The sequence below is a fragment of the Prionailurus viverrinus genome, chromosome F2, assembly GCF_022837055.1.
Source record: "Prionailurus viverrinus isolate Anna chromosome F2, UM_Priviv_1.0, whole genome shotgun sequence".
Classification (NCBI taxonomy): Eukaryota; Metazoa; Chordata; class Mammalia; order Carnivora; family Felidae; genus Prionailurus; species Prionailurus viverrinus.
The window spans coordinates 20,450,680-20,472,920 of NC_062578.1; the positions used below are offsets into that span (position 1 = coordinate 20,450,680).

The 22,241-nt window shown below is 40.4% G+C and overlaps 1 protein-coding gene across 12 annotated transcripts in view; it reads right to left on the bottom strand.

Annotated features, from left to right (window-relative positions):
- NCOA2 (nuclear receptor coactivator 2) overlaps positions 1–22,241 on the bottom strand; it is a 292,763-nt gene that overhangs the window by 64,889 nt on the left and 205,633 nt on the right. Inside the window, exon 1 of one of the 12 annotated variants that reach the window (XM_047841917.1) lies at positions 922–1,019. The exons of the other annotated variants lie outside the window; for them this stretch is intronic. The gene's annotated coding sequence lies outside the window, so the exon portion shown is untranslated. Of the gene's footprint in view, positions 1–921; positions 1,020–22,241 lie in introns of those variants that run through there. 12 annotated transcript variants of the gene reach the window in all.

Genomic DNA, 22,241 nt, shown 5'->3' on the forward strand with positions numbered 1-22,241 from the left:
CCAGCAGGCTTCGGGCCTAAGGATCCTGAGTTTCATTAATACTAAATTTTAAAACTCATAAAACAGATATTATATATTTATGTGGTCCTACTGCATCCTAATTCATTTTTTGTCTTTGGTGTTGTGGCAGCGTGAAAGCGACGTGCTAACATCCCGCAGAAAGAGTAATTTGCACCCTTTTGCTCTAATCTCCTCACTGTTGACAGGAGCATCATGCTCCCATCAGTAACCTCTTTCAGTAGCAGTGGTGATTCTCAAATCGGAATGGTGGACATGAGAAGACAACCTCCCCAGAGAGGATCTACCAGAATTTGCAGACTGAAAAAGCTTTCTTTGAATGACATTCTGATGTATCTTCCTAGGAAGGTATCTTGTCCTCCCCACTTCCTGCAGTGAGAATCACAGTCCAGGAAATAAACAGTATGCTACCCCACCAGAAGATAGATTTTATGAAGGCGGCACTGTATCTGTATCCTTAATGGGCACTGTCCCTATTTCAGAGCAGGTTTTCACTAAATATCTGGTGGCTAACAAGACTAGATCCACCTCGGGCACTTATTCCCAGAAACGTAGGAGGCAACGGGGGCGTGGGCGGGTGGGTGAGATGGGGGTGGAAAAAGGAATAGATTTTCCCCTTTAGGTCTAAGGGCCCTCCGGGGTGCAGGGCGAGGAATGGCACAGGTAGGCAGGGTCAGAAATATGGGAGAAAGGGTTTCTTGAGGAGATAAATCATCTTGCTTTGCCTTACTCAGTAAGTTTTAAGGCATCTAATGTTGTTTCAGGTCCCCATTTCTCTTATCCTTCCACTGTTAAAACTGGTGGTTTTATCCTTTTCAAAGTATGGATTGATTAATTCAGATTACTCTGGGGGGAAAGTGACTCATAAAGCACAAGCTACTAATCACAAGGGCAACTCCGTACCTACTGTTGACGGCCAGAAACCAGCAGGCGATTTGTCGTATGCGATTCTGAGAGCACAATAGTAAGAAACTGTTGTTTGCTGGGGGTCTATAATAATGCTGTTTGTGGGGCGAAATAAATAGAAAATAAGAGTGTCTGTGACAATCCATTTCCAAGCCTTTTAAAGACCATCAATATACCTTGTGAGATATTTACATTTTGAGGATCTGATCATCGTTCTGAAGACCCAAGTTTTCCTAAATTCATCCATTAATATTTTGTAGAGTTTAAAGAACAATTTAAAAGTAATCATCCTGAAAAATTATTTGTAATACTAAGACATGTCATTTTTTTCTCTTTATAATATCCAACTGCTCAGTCTTTCAAAGGAGAAAAGCAGCCAACAGGAAGTCACGGAGAGTGAGTGGCCATCATGAGGAAGTCACCAGTAACACCGGGATCTATTCAGCAGTCTCTTCGTCTCTGTGTCTCAGTGTCTCGCTCTGCCTGTGGTGCAAGTGGAGTGAATAATCCTTGTCAGCTGAGAGATTAAATCTAGCTGGGAGGGCAAAACAGTTACAATCGAACTAAATGAGAGCAATTTAGGGATAATTGCAAGGAACTAACTTTAAGTTCAAAGAAGAGATAAGGATCGTTGGACACAGCCGAAAATATTTCACGTGCGTTGTAACTGAGTTGGACCCGGCAGGATAAGCAAGTGGATGGCAGACAAGAGCCTGACACGGTGGGATGGACACGTGGCATCTGGCCCTGAGGAAGTCTCCACTGTGCCTCTGGAAACCAACGCTAAGGAACACTGGCAAAAAGTCCATGTAAGCTGGAACCCTAGGAATTCCCGACTAAAAATGAAAACAGCACATTAGGGGGCGCCCGGGTGGCTCAGCCGGTTGAGTGTCTGACTTGGGTCAGGTCGCATCTCACAGTTGGTGAGTTCGAGCCCCGCGTCAGGCTCCAGCTCGAAGCCTGGAGCCTGCTTCGGATTCTGTGTTTCCCTCTTTCTACCCCTTCCCCGCTCATGCTTTGTCTCTCTGTCTCTCAAAGATGAATAAACATTAAAAAAAAAAAATTCAAAAAAAAAAAGAAAACAGTGCATTTTTCACAAGATCAACTTGAAATTGTATTAGGGGATCAAGTGTTTTGAAAGAAAACTCTAAATGAGAGTATTGATTATTTGCAAGAGAACTTTTAAAATGTTGCAATATTTACACAATACTCATGTAACTAACAGAACGGGAAATTTCCACTATTCGTAGACTAAATATATGAGACCAAGGGTCAAAAAGTTAGGGCTTTTCACTCCTGTCCTCACTACATGTTTGTATGTATGCATTTCAACTAATTTGTCATCTAGTATTCAATTCTGTATTGAATTTGTGCTTTGATAATTTCTCAGTATTAAAGAGAATAAAATCAGTAATATGAAACGATAGAAAACACACAGAAGTATGGCTTTACTAATGTAACTGAAATCTAAATTAAAATGGCCACGAATTTGTTTTTGGGTACTTTTCATGAAGTAATTACTACTTCTGTTCAACGTTCAGCTGAGCCTTGAAATTAAATAGGAGGAAGAAAAGGGCTCCAGTGAGAGATACATTATTATGATAACCGGACATATACTGGTATCTTGATGGAGCCTTTCAGTGATGAGTATGCTATTTTTATGTGCCAGATATAAATAAGCCAAAATCCTTAGATATATTTATACTTCTGTAAGTACAGCATTACTATACTAAAATACACTACTTAATATTTTTAAATTAGGCAGTTTTCTCAGTGATCACAAATTGTATTTACTTTTCTATATTTTGCATCCATTAACCATAAAAATATATTCTGTTACAAAAATATCCTTCCGTAAACGCAAGAGTAGAAAGATGTTTCGAGAGCAGACAGAGTTTCATATGGTCAAAACCTTATGAAATCCATTATAGATGGAACTCTTAAATTGGAAAAAGAGATGATAACATTTAGTTTTCAGAGCCTATGAAAAGATTTCTCCTTCATGCCTTGACTTCTATTTCTTCTTGCTACACTTAAACCATTATTCTTTTTAGATAAAAAATATGACCTAAGAGAGTAACAATGAAAATAATAATTCCATCCCTTTCTTCCTCACTCTCCCAAAAGATCAAAATATCATAAAACAGCTATGATCTTTTTAATAACACAGTTTTACAAATGCAAAACCCAAGGATGCCTCTGTAATCTTTCCCCGAGTGTCCCTGCCCTCCTGGGTGGTTGCTCTCAGTGCAATCCCGTCCGGTTCCTTCCTCCATTTGCCTGCGCTCCAGAAATCCAATACCAATTAATTAGATTTCCAGTTTCAAAGCAAAGAACAAAACCCTATCTCTTCAGGGACTGTGTTAAGATGAGTCATACCACAAACTGGGGGAAAATCATTAATATTATATTCCATATGCTTTTCTTTACAAGTAATTATTGTTCATGCTTTCTCTTAGAACAAAAGGAAAAGCGAATAGGGAAGCATTTGATCTCTAGAAACGTAAGTGATTTTAAAATACAGGTATTTTTTGAAGCAGCTGGATTAAATTGCTCCTTATCACTGGCATCTATCAGGCATAGATTTGAAAGTAAAATTTAAGTTTCTGGTGAGAACAGCAACAAATCAGAAGCTGTGATCTTAGAAAAAAAAAAAAAAAGAAAAGAAAAAAATGTATTTATCTTAAAAAAACTATAGTTAGCTATTTTCAAATCATGGGTTTTTTGTTTGTTTGTTTTGTTTTGTTTTTTAAAGATCTTTACATGTTCTTTTAAGCATCCCTTATTGATTTTTGGTAACTTACTCAATCTTGTAATGTTAGGAGTCTGATCTATTTGTTTATTAGGCAACCGAACTGAGAACATACATACATACATTCAAAGGTTCTTTCCACAAACCATTACCAGAACAGAGTCCTATTTCCTCTCAGGGATGGTGGTCATGGCTCAAGGGACAGCCACCTAATTGCTCTAACTCCGGCACTGATGACTTAGAACCCTAAACGCTGTTTAACGTCTGCCCATTAGGGGGACGGGGCGATGCGGCTGTTATGAAAGATAACGGGAAGAACTTACTTCTTCATCTTTTAACATATCATCTGAAGAGACTGGGGAAAGCTTGTGGAAATTAGTCTATGTTTAAAAAGGCAGAATCCAAACAAACATCAATGATTCATTCCGTAAAAATACATCAGATGAAAGATAATCCACAGGATCTTTAAACATCTATAGAGAACTTCTAGTGCTGCCCATGTTTGGATGCCCCTGACATGTGAAGCCAAGGAGGACTTTAAAAGTTATTTGTACATTTGGTCAAATATGAGGGTAGTTGCTTTTACCGAAGCAGTGCTACTTAAAGTATTAGAATCTTTGACTAAAATGGAACCTGATACTTTATGCAGGCTTTATAATTAGTTCCACTGCTTCCAAATGAGTAAAATCACTCACCCAGAAACTATCAATTTTTCAGTAGATTGACGTCAAACACAAGTCTAATCACCTCCACAACAAACTGTAAGACTCTAGTGGGAATAGATCCACAATTCTCGTCTTTTCTTGCATTTAGGGGCTGGCTGACTTCAGGTGAAGTGACTGTCAAACCTGGCAGTAGTGAGACAGTCGAGGAGCGATGTCACGGAGACAACGACAGGCGATTTCTGGCCGAGCACCATAGATTAAATATTACAGGAAAAGTTATGTAGCATCTCAAAGGTTCTAGAAGGTAAAACCAGAGAATTATGCATCTGCACCAACTAAAATTAGAAAAGCTGCCATATGGCTCTGTGAAGCCAGCAGCACATTCTTATTCATTAGGAAGCATTCTGCTAACATAAAAACACAAGGCCCTTCCTGTGCTCTCCAAATGTGTTTATCTTTTCAACATTAATGCACTATATATCATCAAGCTGGTGAGACCTCCTGCCGTGCATATTAAAACCGCGCAGCTGCACGTTCTTTAGCAGTGGGAGGAACCTAAGCCCCAAGTTGCCTCCCTCCTTCCACACTGAGCTTCTTGTTAACATATCATGGTCTCCCTTCGGCAAGAAGAAACAGCAAATGAACCAATCTCAAGGCTATCTCCACCGGGCAGACCCCCCCCAGCCCCCAGCCTCCGCGCTCTGCTTCAGAGAAAGCAACATGTTTGGTTTTGGTTTTCATCCACAGTAAGGCACGACTACTTAAACAGACCCAACAACCATGCCCCAAGTTTGAAACGTAAAGGCCCTACTTTTAAAATTAATGTACCGCGCTTATCGAGAGAGAACATAGTAACCAGAATAGACTCTAGGTATTAACTGGCTAAAAATGCTTTTGTCTTAAGAACTCTATCGTTGAAGCTGCTATCACCAATATATCATTTTATTTAGTTCCCCACTTCACATATTACGTTTCAACGCGTTGTTAGGTAAAACAGGCCGTGGATAGCCTTTCCTAGTAAGCTATGTGAGTATGTAACAATTTGTCTAAAATCTCTCTTTTACATAATCTAAATACGCCTGTGCTGTGGGACCTTACATTCACAGGTCACAGAAGGTGAAACAAAATCAGATACACGGGGAACCGCACAGTGAAAGAAGCCTGTGTACAACCATGGAAACACGGCCTCAGAAATACTGCAAGTTCATTAACGGGAAGGCAACAAGTACACGTCACTAAGTTATTATGTGAGCATTCATTCATCCCCCAGTGCGACTGCGGTAGGTCTCCACTCGAATTTTCTTCTGCCGCGGGGCCCTGTGAGATGAAGGCACAATAAAACCTGGAAACTGCTTATTCAGGGTTCATTCTAACTCACTAGGCTCTGCTGGCTAAGGTTTTAGAAGTCATCCGAATAAGGAAACGGAGGAATCATAATTTGTTCAGAGGCCGAACAGTGAGACTGAGGCCAGATGAAGGCAGGGAAACAAAAAAATCAATGGGTGTGAAAGAAATGAGAAGTGAGGCAAAGTTCTAATTCAGCACTAAGAATACGTAAAGGCGGCATTCTCAAAAGACCAAACTACACAAACGTTTCATTTCTTTTCACATACATACGTTAACGCAAACAAGGCCAACAGAATTACATTATAGGAGGACTTAATAAAGTTTCTGATAAAATATGGAAATGACAGAAAAAGTTGTCTCTAAAACTCTTTAGGACGTTGGTCTAGGAAGTGCAAATATTTTCTCTCCCAAATCATTCTGTTTATTGGCACAGCGAGCACCACCTCCCAATATTCCTTATACTCCAGCAATATTTATTATACATCTCCCCAAATGCATCATACTGTTTCCAGATTTTAAGCATTTTCTCAGACTGTTCCATTTGTACAGATGCCCTTCCAACAGTTCTCTTTTAAGACCCCATCACTGTTCAAGCCAGGTACCTTCCTCTGTGTTTCTGCAATGCCCTGTGTCTACTCCCATAGCAGTCTACACTCATCCTAGTGTTTCACAATGTTTGATTTGTTTTCATATCTTTCCCTTTCACTACATTCTTGGCCCCTTGGCTATCAGAAAGATATTCTTGGGGCGCCTGGGTGGCTCAGCTGGTTGAGCGTCCGACTTCGGCTCAGGTCATGATCTCATGGTTTGTGGGTTCGAGCCCCACGTTGGGCTCCGTGCTGACAGCTTGAGGCGTGGCGCCTGCTTCAGATTCTGTGTCTCCTTCTCTCTGCCGCTCCCTGTTTGTGCTCTCTCTCAAAAATAAATAAACATTAAGAAAAAAAGATATTCTTATTCACTGCCTGGCATATAGTGGGTGCTCAATAACATTGGGTTAATATCGAAGAGTTCCAAAGCTGTAGCTGAAATTCAGTATAGCCAGGATCTAAAAATCACCAATGCCTCTTTAGAGGGATCTGTCTGAAGAGCCTTACTGTGTACTTAACATAATGGAGATTTATTTTAAGACTCTGATTTTGGGACTCAATGTATCAGGTAGAAAAGGGATGAGAAAAAAGGTCAGAGCCCATGTGCTAAGGGCATCAAGATAATTCCTATGGTGGTCAGGCCAATTGGGAAACCATTTGGTGGTGGTTGTGGAAGTCATCAAGGCTCTTTCTGAAGATGAAAGAAAACAAAAACAGACCCACTTTATTAATCCAGATTATCACTAGGAAAGTTATAACTTGCTTCATAAAAAAATAGTAGTTTGGGCATCACGGGAGTTTTAATCAGACTCTAGGATATCCCCGGCCACTCTTAGCGTTGAAGAAAATAGACCTACCCAGGTAGAGTCCTACAAATCTCCTACCTGCCTGGGTGTTTCCTCAGGTTTCTTGTTCTTTCTACACACTGGGCAGGGAGAAGCCTTGGCCTCTAAGGGTAAGGTCACCGCCTAGGCCAGGAGACCCATCTAGAAAGAGGAAGTGCTAAGATTCCTGGAGAGGCCTGCAAGGTTCTTCTCTTAATCAACTTGGTTCTCCCCATGGCTAACATAAAGCTTATTACCACCAGAATGACATCCGATAAAAGCACAGGGAAGAAAGGGAAGAGCAGTGGGGGTGAAGGAAGGGAAGGAGGGCTGGTTCCTCTATTTCCCACTGTCCCTTGTTGCTGACCCTGCCATGAATCCCCACTTCCCTCTGACTGCTCACAGGACTTCAATCTCAAGCCTCTGCTTCACCTCAGTGATGGATGTTCGGTGACTCAAAACCCTCCCAGAACCTGACATTCATTTGTCCGTGGGGGGCATTCTTCCACATCTAGTGTCCTTTGTGCTCCCCACTTCCCTCACGGACATGCACCTTGCTGTCCGGCCTCATGTTATGTTCTGCTTGTCAGACCTGCTGGTGCTTCTCTTCTTATGCTTTTCTTCCAGCTGGGTATTTGCTCCCTCCAGTTCTCCGCAGACGCAGGACCCGATGCCTATGCCTGCTAAAGAGACTGCGACAGCTAGTTGTATGGCTGTTCTTCCCCTTTCCCCCGACCGTGATTCTAACAGTACCACAGGGAGGCCACGATTCCCTCTTTCACTCTGCCTACAAGCATCTCTCCCCGGGCCCCTCGCTGGCAGGGTCGGCTTTGGCAATCACGGGAGGGCCTCATGAGCGTGCTTTTTAAAAAGCAGGTGTTCCCAATTTCAAGCACCTAATGCAAGAAGCTGATAATAGAACATAGAATCATCCAATTTAGAGACCTAAAACATTACATTATGCTAAATCATATCATCATAGTAGAGAAAGCAAAGCACTGATAACAATGTAAGAACTCCGTGTAAATATGTGTTGTGCTGTGGCTCTGGCCAACCGCAGAAGCAGGAGGAAACAGCTGAGGGGAGGGACCAGGCCATCAGGATTCCCGAGAACTAGAAGGCAAGTGCAGGGTTCGGCAAGAGTGCTCCGTGGACAGGGACCAGACAGGCCCAGCGCACCCAGTGTCCACTCCCAGGGTCACGAGGCACGTGAAGGCCCAACTGTAGAGGCGGGCTCCAGAAGATCTCACCCTCCGTGACCACCAGAATCACCTGTGGGCGAAAATCTCTGGTAGCTAAAGATGAGGTGCCTTCGGCATCAACTCGCCAGGTCAATTACGAAGACGTAAACATAAGGTAGTTCCTAGGTGAATGTTTAGGGAGGAAAAGAAGGGACTATCTCTGGTCCAGTCTCCAACATTTCAGGCATTCTGAACAATCACTATAGGCAAAGTCTACCATCTCCTGTGAACCTGTAACCATCACCACTGGTTGTCGGTTGTTTCAATAATCCTTCTCTGTATGTTTGCTTACGCTCTTCCTGGTTCAAAAGGATGGTTTTTGCTTTAAGTTGTTTCCCCCCCACCTTTTCTTTTTTTAACCTATTAGTAACCACATATGGAAGTGAGGCTGGCTACCCAACAGTTTAAAAAAATACACACAACATAAATACAAAACCTAAAAAAATTTTATATGTTTATTCCAGAGAAAGCCAGCTTGGGAAAGTAACCAGGTTTATTCCCCAGGGCTTTAGGTAGGAAGGAAGGAGAAAAGAGAAAAGTGTACAATCATGGGTCTAAGAAGAACTTCACTGTCAGAAGGTCTATGTTCTCTAAACTGGAACTTTTGTGGGAAGGACTACGCGAAGTATCATTCTTAGGCCACACAGAAACAGAAGATTAATCTATTATATTCAAATGCTTGAAACAGTTTTGATTTGAACTCACAGTTTTACAAATAAAACTGTGAGTATCCCCTTCCTCTGGGAACTCACATTGGTCCTGGTCTTGTGAACTTGGGCTATATACCAAGGCAGTGCAATGATCAGGGCTGACCATGTAGAATAAGGTGCAGGGAGGGGCACAGCTGTTATGAGTGATTCATGTTCTGTGCTAAGGTCACCACGGCCCTCTTACAGGCAAGAGCTGTCACCTTGGGATGGCACCTAAAACTGTCCCGACCAAATGTCAAGTAGAGCCTGGTAAAATAAAGGGTCTGACTTGTTTTGAAGGCCAAATATATGCAGCTTCAGAATTTTTTAAAGCAAGGTTTGCCTATACAACCGAGAAACCTGATCTGTATTCGTACATTTTCAACACACGTACCCAAATTGTCTGGTTGCAGTGAATGATCACTGTATTTAGAGTAAAAGATTAGGCGAAAAGAAAAAAAAAAAAGACTGGGAGACATTTGGGAAATAATTCCAAAGTAGATCTTCCTAATTTCTAAAATAGGAAGTTTCGTTATCACCATCAGAGTATCCTAAGTTCAAAAAACATTCTAGAGAAAGAGTTCCCGTTAAATACCCATCCAATACTGTGTTTCATAATGACGATAATAGATTTAAATACATCTTTAACATGACCCTTTCAATACCCTATGGCATGAAAATTCTCCAGTTTAAGCAGGAGTGGCAATGAATCATCAACCAACCTTCCACAACTATTTAAAGCAGCAGGCAATTAAAAAGAAAACAGGGGTCAGCTTCACTCAGACACTGACATGCCTCACTGGGCAGTAGAAACCGACAGGAGAGCCTGTACCTTTCAAAGCCCAGAAAAAGTATGGACTAGAATCGGTCACAATTGGCATGAAGAAGTTAAAGTGAAATTAAGAAAGGCTGACATTTACAAAGACCCCTAAACTTGGTGTCCTAACGACCTTTTCTACAAAGGAATCCTCTCCTTTATGTATGGTCCTATGATTCTCCAGCAAATTTTGTGAGTTAAGGGGAAAAATATCATGATACCTCCACAGCAATTCCATAATTCTCTTGGATTTTGTAGCATACGGCGCTCTCAGATACAAAGACTTTTTAAGGAGTCAAATCCACTTGCAAGAAATTATTTAAAGTATGACAATTTTGCTCTCCCATAAAAGTTAAAAAGTTTAAGCCACAACTGAAAGACTTACAGATGAGTGCTGTGGCTATCTGATGGATAAATCAAAAAGAAAAATCCTTACGGGGTTAATTTTGATCCTCCGCATAGGCCATGAAATATATAAAAATTAACTACCTAATTATGTATTAAAAAAAGACATAATAATAATTAAGTTACTTCCTATCAAATTAACTGGTTTAAATTAGTTTAAGATTATAGCTTTGTTTTACATATATTGGCCAAGAGATAAGTTTCCCCACCATTCTACAACCCTTCAAATAATGAAATAAAATCTTCTTAAAATGTATTCTTCCCCTTTTCAATTTTAATGATCCCTCCTAAGCTTCCAAATGCTAGATGATTCAGCACGATGCTGTCATCAAGACTTCAGAGAAGTTCTACCCAGTGGCATTCTGAAACGGGTTTAGCTCGAACACAGACGCATGGGTTGAATTCCAGAGACCTGCTTTGGGAAATCCTGCCTGCCAGGGGATGGCTCATAGGTGAGGCCGATAAAGTGGCTGAAGATGTCAGATATGACACCTGGGCAGGTCCGGTTTTGAGAGCCGGAGCAAGAGTAGGCATAGCTTTTCCTCTGTAGACGTAAAGTCTGGGCTAGAAGATGATGCTGTACTCACGCCATCTGGAACTTAGCTGTCTCTCAAGCATACGGTCTTAGGTCTGCTTCTTCAAGATGTACTGTTTGTTATTTTTTATTGTATCAATGGACAGTGGGCTTCCCAGATACTAGAATGGTGGCAGCTGTTAGCTCAGTATTGCCAAGGAAAATATTTGGCTGCATATAGGGTTTCCCGAGAGCAAGTTAGTACATGACCTCAATCTTTTCCAAGCTTATCATAATGCTGGAAGGCTGTGCTGATTCAGCAGAGCAATCTATAATCGCTTGCAAAATGCCCCTGCCTCACAGGGATGTTATGAAGCTTAATAAGATAATGCATATGAAGCACTCTGAGCTCCACAGAAGGAAGGCGCTAAGTAATAATACTCTGCATTTATAATTACAAGCAGTCTCACAAAGAACCCAATAAACTTGTCCACAAATTACAAGTAAAGACTACTTTAAATAATTTAACATAAATAATTGTGTAACAAAGGAAATGTGAAATCACTCATGTTTAAAAAGCGGAATGGACGTACTTCACAAGGCTAAGCCAAAATGAAAAAAATAGAACTAGACACGTTTCTACTAAAAGAAAATTACATTGTGATAAAACAGAAATTGAATCAGAAACTTGTAAGAGTATATTTTACTGAAGTCATCTTCAGACGTGGCTATTAATGAATTAAATTTAGTATCATTGCTACGGTTTTCTGCCAATAGACTTAATTTTTAAAAATCAAAGTCTGTGTTAATTGTAATAAATTTCTTCAGTTATGAACGGTAATGCTGAAAACATAAATTTTAACTCTCATTGGGACAAAACACGAGTATTTTACCAATGTAAATTTCTTTCTTTTTAAAATACTAAAATCACGCTGCTCTCCACCCCACCCCCATAGCATTGGTCTCCTGGCTGGCAAACACCTGTTTCCTGTTCCTCTGGACAAGCCCAGGCAGAAGAACACAATGCACGAAAGTCCACTTCAATGACGGTGTCTCCAAAAGAGCAGGCCAGGCTGAGCTGGCATCCCTGGATTCTCCGGTGCCACTATCTTTACTGAATAGTGACTGGGACTTTTTTAGGTACCTGGTGTCATTTCCCACAGGCAATCTTCCAGAAATCTCAGAGGATCCAATTTTTTTTACTCTCTGTTCCTCCATAACACTGCCATAGCATCACTTCCTACATCATACGGAAATCACGTGATTTGATCTGGACCCCCTCAGACTGTTGAGGCCTTTAGCCGGAAGTTGTATTTTTCATTTTTGCGTCACCGTTCTCCACCACAACTGCTGACCCACGTAGATACCCACTAAGAGGGAGCTGAACTGACTGCCCACTCTGGAGAAAGCAATGGAAGGAGTCTCGCCAGTGGTCTCGGTAGGTTGTATAGGATCAACTCCAAGTATACAGGTGGAAAAAGTGATTTCACTTTCTGATTTTTATTTGTAATTTTGTTTTCAGAAAGGTAGTATTTTATGTTTGTAAAGCAAACATAAATCCAGTATTAGATGGTGAGGACGCACAGATGAAAAAGACAGGCCTTGCCCTCCTGTGAGTTTAAGGCATACTTCGATGGTTAAGCCAAGTCCCGAAATGGAGTTAGCCCATTTTCTTTGTAAAGAGTTGTGGATTTATACCATAAAAGACAAACGAAATTTATAAATTTGTAAGTCTTCGAAGGTTTTTTATTTATTTAGCTGGAAGACTCAGCTTCTTTGGAGAGCTAAGTTCAGGAAACAGCATTGATCCAGATGCTGAATGAAGAGAGACTCTAATTATCTAAGATTTCACTAAGAATGCTTTCATCAGAGGCTGAACATGGCAAGAGCTGATTACTTAACTCAAAATAAACTTCCATCAACACACCAGGAACAATGCATACACCTCAGGATGTTAACGGGGCCTAATTAGTTCTCTGAAGTGTAGCAGCTCAAAAGAATTTTGGAAAATAAAAACGTGAAGGTTAATGATCTTTTGTATTATCCTCTTAAGATAAACCCAATTGCCAAGGAAATTAGACTTATAGGTCTCAAAAATTCAGGCTGAGAGCAAATTCTACAGGCATAAAAATAATTTGTCAATTTTTCAAAGTTAAACCATTGGTGAACTTAAAACAGAAAAACTAAAAAGGTGCCTATAAGACGGGCCACGTATGTGTTCCTCCTAACAAAAGAATGAGTCGGGAGTGGAGCTAAAACACAAGTGTCGATCTTTTCTTTCACTTAATATGAAAATCAGGAGCTCAATTGTATTTATTTTTTTAGTGTTTATTTACTTCGAGAGAGAGAGAGAGAGACAGAGTGCTAGCGGGGGAGGTGCAGAGAGCGAAGAAGACACAGAATCCGAAGCAGGCTCCAGGCTGTCAGCACAGAGCCTAATGTGGGGCTCAAACTCATGAACGGTGAGATCATGACCTGAGCCAAAGTAGGACACCCAACCAACCGAGCCACTCAGGTGCCCTAGGAGCTCAATTTTAAAATCTCAAATCCAAAGGAGGAGGATTCATTCAGTGCGCGGACAGAACCTACGGGGCTCCTCATACTAGTATATAGAAAGAGAAGCAATATAGGGGTAATGTCACAATCAACTTCTTATAAGGAAAGTTAAAGAAAGTTGGGAGAAGGTGAATATTCAAAGCGACTATTTTAGGGGCCCTTGGGTAACTCAGTCAGTTGAGTATCTGACTCTTGATTTCAGCTCAGGTCATGATTCCAGGGTTGTGGGATAGAGCCCCAATGTTGGGGTCCGTGCTGAGCATGGAGCATGCTTGATATTCTCTCATTCTCTCTCTCTCTCTCTCTCTCTCTCTCCCCCTTTGTGTTCTCTCTCTCAAATCAAATCAAATCAAATCAAACCAAAACAAAAAAAACCCCCAAAGTGACTATTTTATGAAGGGGAAAAACAGGGGAGGGGTAAGATGTTTCTGAAAGTCAAGGTTTACTTTGGGAGGATATCTGGGTAAGAGAGCTAAGGTGGGGACCTAACAGAAAAACTGAAGAAACACAGTAGCTGTGACTTTGCACAAGAATATTTAATACTGCAGGTCTTTATAGCTTTGGACATTGGATCTATAATCTTTGAGGTTCATGATGACCGTCTCCCCTTCCCCCAAGGGTCACTTTGGACAAAGTTAAATTGTTTTTGTTAATTCGTGTGTGTTTAAACATGAAAATAGTTTTGTTGTGTTCTATAGGCAAAGGATGAGCAGTACGTACATTCTTAAATTCTGAGTAACTATTATATTGAGAAGACAGATATCAAAGATAAAACTGCTATTGCTTTGAAGCCAGAAAGTAGGGACCAAAAACCCAAATGCCCACCTGGCCAATTGGGTAATGTATATTCACTTCAGTACTGAACTAAGGCCAGTCAAGAGAGACAGAGTAGACTCCTACCCACCCCTCCAACTGCACAGACGGCTTCACTCCTATTTCTCAACAGTCCCACCTAGAATATTTCCTCCAAAATAAAGGCTGAGCCATACTTTAGTTCTTCATATAATTTAAGGCCCACTATTTATATATGCGGTCTTTGACTCAATAGAGTATATATAAAGAGAGAAAGAAGGAGAAAGATACAAAAGAGATACGTATAAAAGTAAGGGGGCACCTCTTGTGGGATCAAAAGAAGTAAGTTTAGGGGTTTCTAAAGACTGAATATGAAATTGATACAAAGATTGAAACAGCTTCATTTATATTTCAAAGAACATCTGGAACATGATATCCATTATGAGTTTTAAAGACTTCCAGAAAGTCTGTGGCTTTCCCTTTGTTATTTTTACTTTTTTTGTTTCACTAGCTGAACAACTCCAGAACTGAACATTTGCTTCAGAGACAAGAACAGCACATAAAAACTTGGATATTGTTTTGCAGTCAACCAGGGGAGAAGAAAAATCCCAGCAGAAATAAAGGGAGTGGTAGAGGAACATAGTGGAAGGGAAGCAGGTGAACCATGAAGAAGAAGAAAGACAACCTAGGTCGCGAGTCTGTGAAGGTTTACCCTACCAGCCTGAGACCACAGCAACTCCTGGCTTCCAGGCGCTCATGCACCCATGCCTGAACCTCCTCATTGCCCACACACCTGCTCTTTTGGAACTCTACCCCTGTCTAAGGGTATTGACTAATGACTGGTGTTACCTAATAACTGGAGGCCTGGAGGGGGAGGAGTCCAGAACAACCTACCAGGGCAGAATGGAGGGAAAAAGAAATCATGCTCCAAGGGTCTCTGGAAATTCAGAACAGATCTTCCTGTAATAAACATCAGGTCAGTGGTTCCCACCTTTTGGGATAAGAAGGCTTTAAAAAAAAAATTTTTTTTTTTAATTTAGAGAGAGAGTGAGCACGAGTGGGGGAGAGGGAGAGAGAGAGAGACACAGAGAGAGAGAGAGACAGAGAGAGAGAGAGAATATCTCACACTGAGTGTGGAGTCTGACATGACCCTGGGATCATGACCTGAGCTGAAATCAAGAGTTGGACACTCAACTGACTGTGCCACCCAGGAGCCCCAAGAAGGTTTTTTTTCAATATCAATAATGTCTATGGAGCCCCTGTGTATCTATACGTAAAGTAACATATAAAAAAGAGAAACGGTTACAATAAATTTAGTAATGCTTCTAAAAGAATTTGTATCTTATTTATCTCTACACCATCTCTCTATATTGGAAACACAGCTGTACATACCTCATATATTAAGAACTATTGTTAATTAGAAGCATTATTAGTTACAATAGGTTTTATGGAATTGGTCCAGGAATCTATTCATTGAAATTGCATTGTTTTGATGGAAAATATCCTCCATTCCAAACAATTAACGCGCATATAAATCTTAAGGGAAAAATGCTTTTTCAAATTGAACACTCTGTTTCTTAAGAAAGGATAGCAGTAGGTCTCTTCAAAAAAACGGTGTTGGGAAAACTGGATAGCCACAGGCAAAAAAATGAAAAGTGGACCACTTTCTTACACCACACACAAAAACAAACTCAAAATGGGAGACTTGAAACCATAAAAATCCTTAAAAAGAGTACAGGCAGTAATCTCTCTGACATCAGCTGTAGCAACATTTTCCTAGGTATGCCTCCTGAGGAAAGGGAAATAAAAGCAAAAATAAACTATTGGGATTACATCAAAATAAAAAACTTCTGCACAGTGAAGGAGACAATCAACAAAACTAAAAGGCGACCTGCTGAATGGGAGAAATTATTTACAAATGACAAATCCAACAAAGGGTTAGTATCCAAAACATATAAAGAACTGATACAACTCAATACCCAAAAACAAATAATCCGATTAGAATATGGCCAGAAGACATTTCTCCAAAGAAGACATCCAGATGGCCAACAGACACATGCAAAGATGCTCAATATCACTCATCATCAGGGAAATGCAAATCAAAACTACAATGTTATCACTTCACACCTGTCAGAATGGCTAACATCAAGAGCACAAGAACCACAGGTGTTGGTGAGGATGTGGAGAAAAGGGAACCCTCCACTGTTGGTGGGAATGCAAACTGGCACAGCCACTCTGGAAAACAGTATGGAGGGTCCTTAAAAAGTTAAAAATAGAACTACCCTATGTTGCACTACTAGGTGTTTACTCAAAGAATTAAAAAAATACTAATTCAAAGGGACACACGTACCCCTGTGTTTACAGCAACATCATCTACGATATCTACATTGTAGATACCATATCAACACTATCTACAATAGCCAACTCATGGAAACGGCCCAAGTATCCATCGACTGATGTATGGATAAAGAATGTATACATGTGTACAACGCAATATTACTCAGCCATGAAAAGGAATGAAATCTTGCCACTTGCAATAACATGGATGGAATTAGAAGAGTATAATGTTAAGGGAAACAAGTCAGTCCGTGAGACAAATACCATATGATCTCACTCACATGTGGAATTTAAGAAACAAAAGGAAAGAAAAAGGGAGACAAACCAAAAAAGAGACTCTCAATTATAGAGAACAAACTGATGGTTACCAGAGGGGAGGGATGGCAGGACGGGTAAAATAGGTGATGGAGATTAAAAAGGACACTTACATGATGAAAACAAATAAAGCAAAAAAAACAAAGCTTGGTAGTAGGAAAAAAATGAATTCACTAATTCATTCAGTCACAAAAGATATACATCCATTTAACCAAAGAAACAAAAATAATTTTTCACCTTTGACAATTTCAGTTCTTTAACAATATTTCAAATAAAGCATACTATATGTTATTTTTTTATTTTTAGAGAGAGAGAGAGAGCGCAAGTGGGAGACAGGCAGAGGGAGAGAGACAGAGAGAATCTTAAGCAGGCTCCACACTCAGCACGCAGCCCAACGCAGGGCTTGATCCCATGCCCGTGAGATCATGACCTTAGCCGAAATTGAGAGTCGGATGCTCAAATGACTGGGTCACCCAGGTGCCCCTGCATGCTATTGTTTTCTAATCTGACATAAAAGACCTACAAACTGAAGATGATCAAAAAAAAAAAAAAAAAAAAAAAAAAGCTTTTAAGGTGAGCTTAATTTAGGGGTGGTAAAGAATAATCATGTCAATAGTGCTTCCTGTTTTTTTCTTTCCCCTGCATCAGCAATCGTAAATATAATACTTGGAATTTTACAAAATGGTGGTATGTCTATGCCTGTCTAATGTAGACAAGCTTCAATTAGGAATCCCCACTCTACTGAGAAGCACTTGAGGCCTAAAGAAATGGAATTTACAGACTCCCCAAAATGGCCCAGGAATCCTCTATAATCCACTATCTGGCCTTAATGAGAGTGAAAAGGCATTGCAGTAACAAACATATGGGAAGCAGCACCAAGCTGAGGACTGGCATTATTTATTTCACTTTTCTTTTCTTCTACCAGACAAAATATCTTATTTCTAAGATGGATGGGCCCAAAAGGACCTTAAATCTATTATAGGTGATCAAGGTTCTAACACCATAAGGGCAGAATCCAAGTCCATTTTAATGTACAATTTTTCTCTCCTGGGTAAAATCAATGTATTTTTTGATATGTGACCATGTTGACCCAGGGCTTTCTTTTGTTCAAAATGACAGAAATGAGAAAAATGAGGCAAAAGTACCCCTTTGCTATGGGGAGCTATAGATATCTAAAATTTTAAGTTTAAGTATTTGAAATCTAACAAATCCATTTTACAGATGGAAGCCTGCCTTTTATACACTTCCTTTTTAGCAGTAAGTTATAACACACACTACATGAGTCTAACTACTCTTGTGTGAAACAGGGATCTCAGGTTGCGTTCCTTTACTTTAACTTCTGGTCCATAATGCAATGAATATTGGGGTGGTCACAGTGACTCTGGTAAAATCTGTTTTACTCCCAATATATTTCCTGAAATGGGAGATGAGGCCAGAAATGTTGTTCATCTAGAGGTTACACTGCACAGAAAGATAGATAGATAAAATGATGAGACATTTGCTCTGACAGAACAATTCCTCATCTGTTCACATCAGGGTACAAAATGAATGTTCTAAAACAAGCCTGGTATCCAATTTTTTGGCTAAGTACCAAGAAGTCTTTTTTGGCCTCGATGGCAACCTTCTATTTTCTTGGGATCTTTTATCATCTTTTCTTCCCAACAGGAAAAGCTGAGCTGCCTTAAAGTGTACATCATCCTCTGAAATAAGGATCTGCAAAAAATATTCTTCCCGGTAACTAAACTAGTGTCTCGGTAGATCTAAAATTCGGCCAATAACATGCTTACCCAATTCACTCATAACAATTTCTTTCAAATGGCAGGCGAAAGCAAGAACTGCTGGGTGCCATGTTTTGGAGATACTGGCTTTGGAGAAAGGTAGAAATCTGGATGTGAATTCCAGTTCCACCACCTTCTAGCTGTGACTCTAGACAAGGGACTTAAAACCCTAGGTTCCGCGTCTGTAAAGCGGAGTTACTAACAAACCTACCCTATGGGGGTGTTGTATGGATGAAATGAGACTGTGGATGTAAACAGCGGTGCCTGGTACAAAGTAAGCTTTCCGTATGTGTAAGGTCTCATTTTCACTGAGGAAGCCGACTCTTTTGCTTTCTTTTGCTTTCTTTTTTTTTTGAGAGAGAGAGAGAGAGAGAGAGAGAGAGCGAGTGCGCGTGCAAGAGGGCCAGCAGGAGAGGGGCAGACAGAGAGGCAGAGAAAGAATCTTAAGCAGTCCTCCCCCATGCAGAGCCTGAGGTAGGGCTGGATCTCATGACCGTAAGATCATGACCTGGGCCAAAATCAAGAGTTGGATGCTCAACCAACTGAGCCACTCAGGCGCCCCTTGCTTTTGACCTAGTAATATTACAAACTTTGCTAGTATATGGGGACAGATCAATGTTTTATAGGGCCTGAAGCTTATACAATATGAGGAGGCTCTCTTCAAGAACACAAAATTAGGGGCACCTGGGTGGCTCCGTTGGTTAAGCATCCAACTTCGGCTCAGGTCACGGTCTGGAGGCTTGTGAGCTCAAGCCCCAGTCGGGATCTGTCCTGACAGCTCAGAGCCTGGAGTCTGCTTTGGATTCTCTGTCTCCCTCTCTGTCTGCCCCTCTCCTCTCTCTATCTGCTTCTCTCTCTCAAAAATAAACAAACGTTGGGGTGCCTGGGTGGCTCAGTTGGTTAAGCGTCCGACTTCGGCTCAGGTCATGATCTCACGGTCTGCGAGTTCAAGCCCCGCGTGGGGCTCTGTGCTGACTGCTCAGAACCTGGAGCCTGTTTCAGATTCTGTCTCCCTCTCTCTCTGACTCTCCCCCATTCACGCTCTCTCTCTGTCTCAAACATAAATAAACGTTAAAAAAAAAATTAAAAGAAAACAAATATTGAAAAAAATTAAAAAAAAAAAAGAAAAAGAACACAAAATTAAGTGCAGTTCTCATTCTTATTTATAGAGAATAAGAGAAGAAACAGTAGCCAAAACACTAGGCCTTCAAAAAAATTCAAATTTCATCTTCTGAGATCTCTTTAATTATCTGGAATAGTACTTATGAAGAAGTGCTTCCTGCTTGAAACACGGCTTCCCTGTCTCAATACACGCTCCAACTCCCAGCACTCACAGGGGCCAGCACGAGTAAGAGGCCTTGAATCTTAACTTTGATTGGCTTAGTGGTAATTCTGCCTCTGAAAGTATACAATCTATAACTTATTTCCTTTATTTTTTAATGTCAGTCATCTGGCTCTTGGGAGAAACGTGAACGCTCTGAATACAGAGCAGCGGTTTTCATGTCTGTGAGAAATTCTTTTCACTGATTAACAACACCTTAGCATCGTTTCCTTTTCATTCTTTGATACGGAGGTAACTAGAAAAAGACAATAAAAAAGACAATCTTGGGAGACATTCATCAGTAATCAAAGAAGCCTAGTTAGAAATGTATAGGCATTGGGGGTGCCTTGGTGGCTCAGTCGGTTAGGCATCAAACTCGATTTCGGCTCCAGTCATGATTTCACAGTTGGTGAGTTCAAGCCCCTTGTGGGGCTCTGCGTTGATAGGATGGAGACTGCTTGGGATTCTCTCTCTGCTCCTGCCCCACTCACACTCTTTTTAAAAATAAACATTAAAAACAAAAAAAAAAGAAATGCATAGGTGTGTAGAACACATGGGAACTGGATTAGAGGCAGTTATAACTCAGAGAAGCTATTTGCTACAACGCTTCATAGCCCTTAACTGCAGTCTCCGCGAGATTTAAGATGTTTAATGAAATCAGACCTAACTCCGTATCTTCAAAATCTCTTCTCTGATACGCCCCTAATGACACAGCAGTAACTATTATAAATCTTTATTTTGGTTTTGAGTATGTTACTTTTGGAATTTCTCTGTAGACCAACATTTTCTCTCATAATAAATAAAGAGAAAGTTGAAGACATGACCACCATTCTCGGAGGTAGGTAACGGAACACAGTTGAAAGCTCACAGACTTTGGAATCACCAACAGAGTGCGGGGTTTGAATTCTAGTTTGCCATTTACTAAATTTAAGGCCTCAACTCGGTGCCTTTGCATATCAGTTTCTTTATCTTTGAAATACAGACAACAGCATCAAGACCCGCGGAAGCGGCCTGGCAGTCAGTGGTAACACATGAACAGAGTAGGCTTCCTCAAGGGAGATAAAGGTAGCTAAAAACAGTATGTATAGATATATTTATAAGGCATTTAAAAATCTTGCTAAAGAAAAAAAAAATAGTAGTCTTGGATATAAAGATTCCTGATTCTTGGCAACAGATTTTATCTAGACATTACCCACATGGTAAACTTCAATACATTCTTGGAGGTCAAAAAGTTTTATTTCCTACCTCTTCTGTTATCACAGTTTGCCTTATATCTATATCTATCTATATTCACCCAACTATCATAGCACTTCCTGACTTGCTATATTTCTTCTTTTTCTTAGATCCAAATACCAGCTTTATCACTTATTAAATGTAGGCACAGGCCAAGCTGAACAACCACAGGCCTCCCTGTAGGGTGAGTTCTCAAATCAGGGAGAAGGATGTACATGAGCTCTTCTGAAAAGGCTTTAATGTTTCTTTATTAATAAGCCCCTGGATGGTAGGGACAGTGTTTTGCTTCTCTTTGTATCTCTGATGCACAGCATGTGGCACAGAAAGGGCATCTGGTACATGCATCCTGAATATAAGTATGAGTTAATGAGAAATCATCACGTTTAAAAATAATTATGATATGGACCCTGGTCACTTCCAGACTACACCACTGAAATTTATTTTATGCGCTATTTCAAACTCACAGAGTAGTTAAATGATGGTCCTTATATGCCTTCTACCATTTCTCTTCCCCCATCATTCTAGTCACACCTTCTTCAAGGATCTGAAGAAAACACTGAATTTCTTGTTGCTTTCGCATTTCCTCTAGGCCCTAATTTTTGTCCATTATTTACATAAACACTTGAAAGTGTCTCTTATGTGCAAGGCCTTAGGGAAAGGATATAAAAATGAATAAACTGTGGTTCTTCCATCAGAGTTTAAATGGTAGTAGGGAATTTTTTTCTTAAAGCTTAAACTATTATATTACAAACCAAAATGAAATATTGATTTTATCTAACAATGGCCCACAAGCTGTGCAGCTACAGGTTAAAGAGTAAGGCTTCAGGCTCTGCCTAGAAGAATGTTTGGACAGAAGGTACCTTAAAAGCCAGGTGAGGACATTTTACTTTAATCCTTACAGGGAGACTCACAAAGTTGTGAGAACCGTGGTTACATATCCATATATTTTTAGGAAGTTAATGCTAGTAGTAAGCAAATTTGGAAAGACCCAAACTGATTAAGGAATTTTAGCTGGGGACAAAAAGGAGGCTCAGGACTTCATAAGGAAGAGAAGGCAGTGACCGTGTATGGATAGAGCACGGACCCAAGGTAGTGTTTTGAGGAAGGATGGTTCACAGGGACAGAGCTACTAGAGAAACCAAGC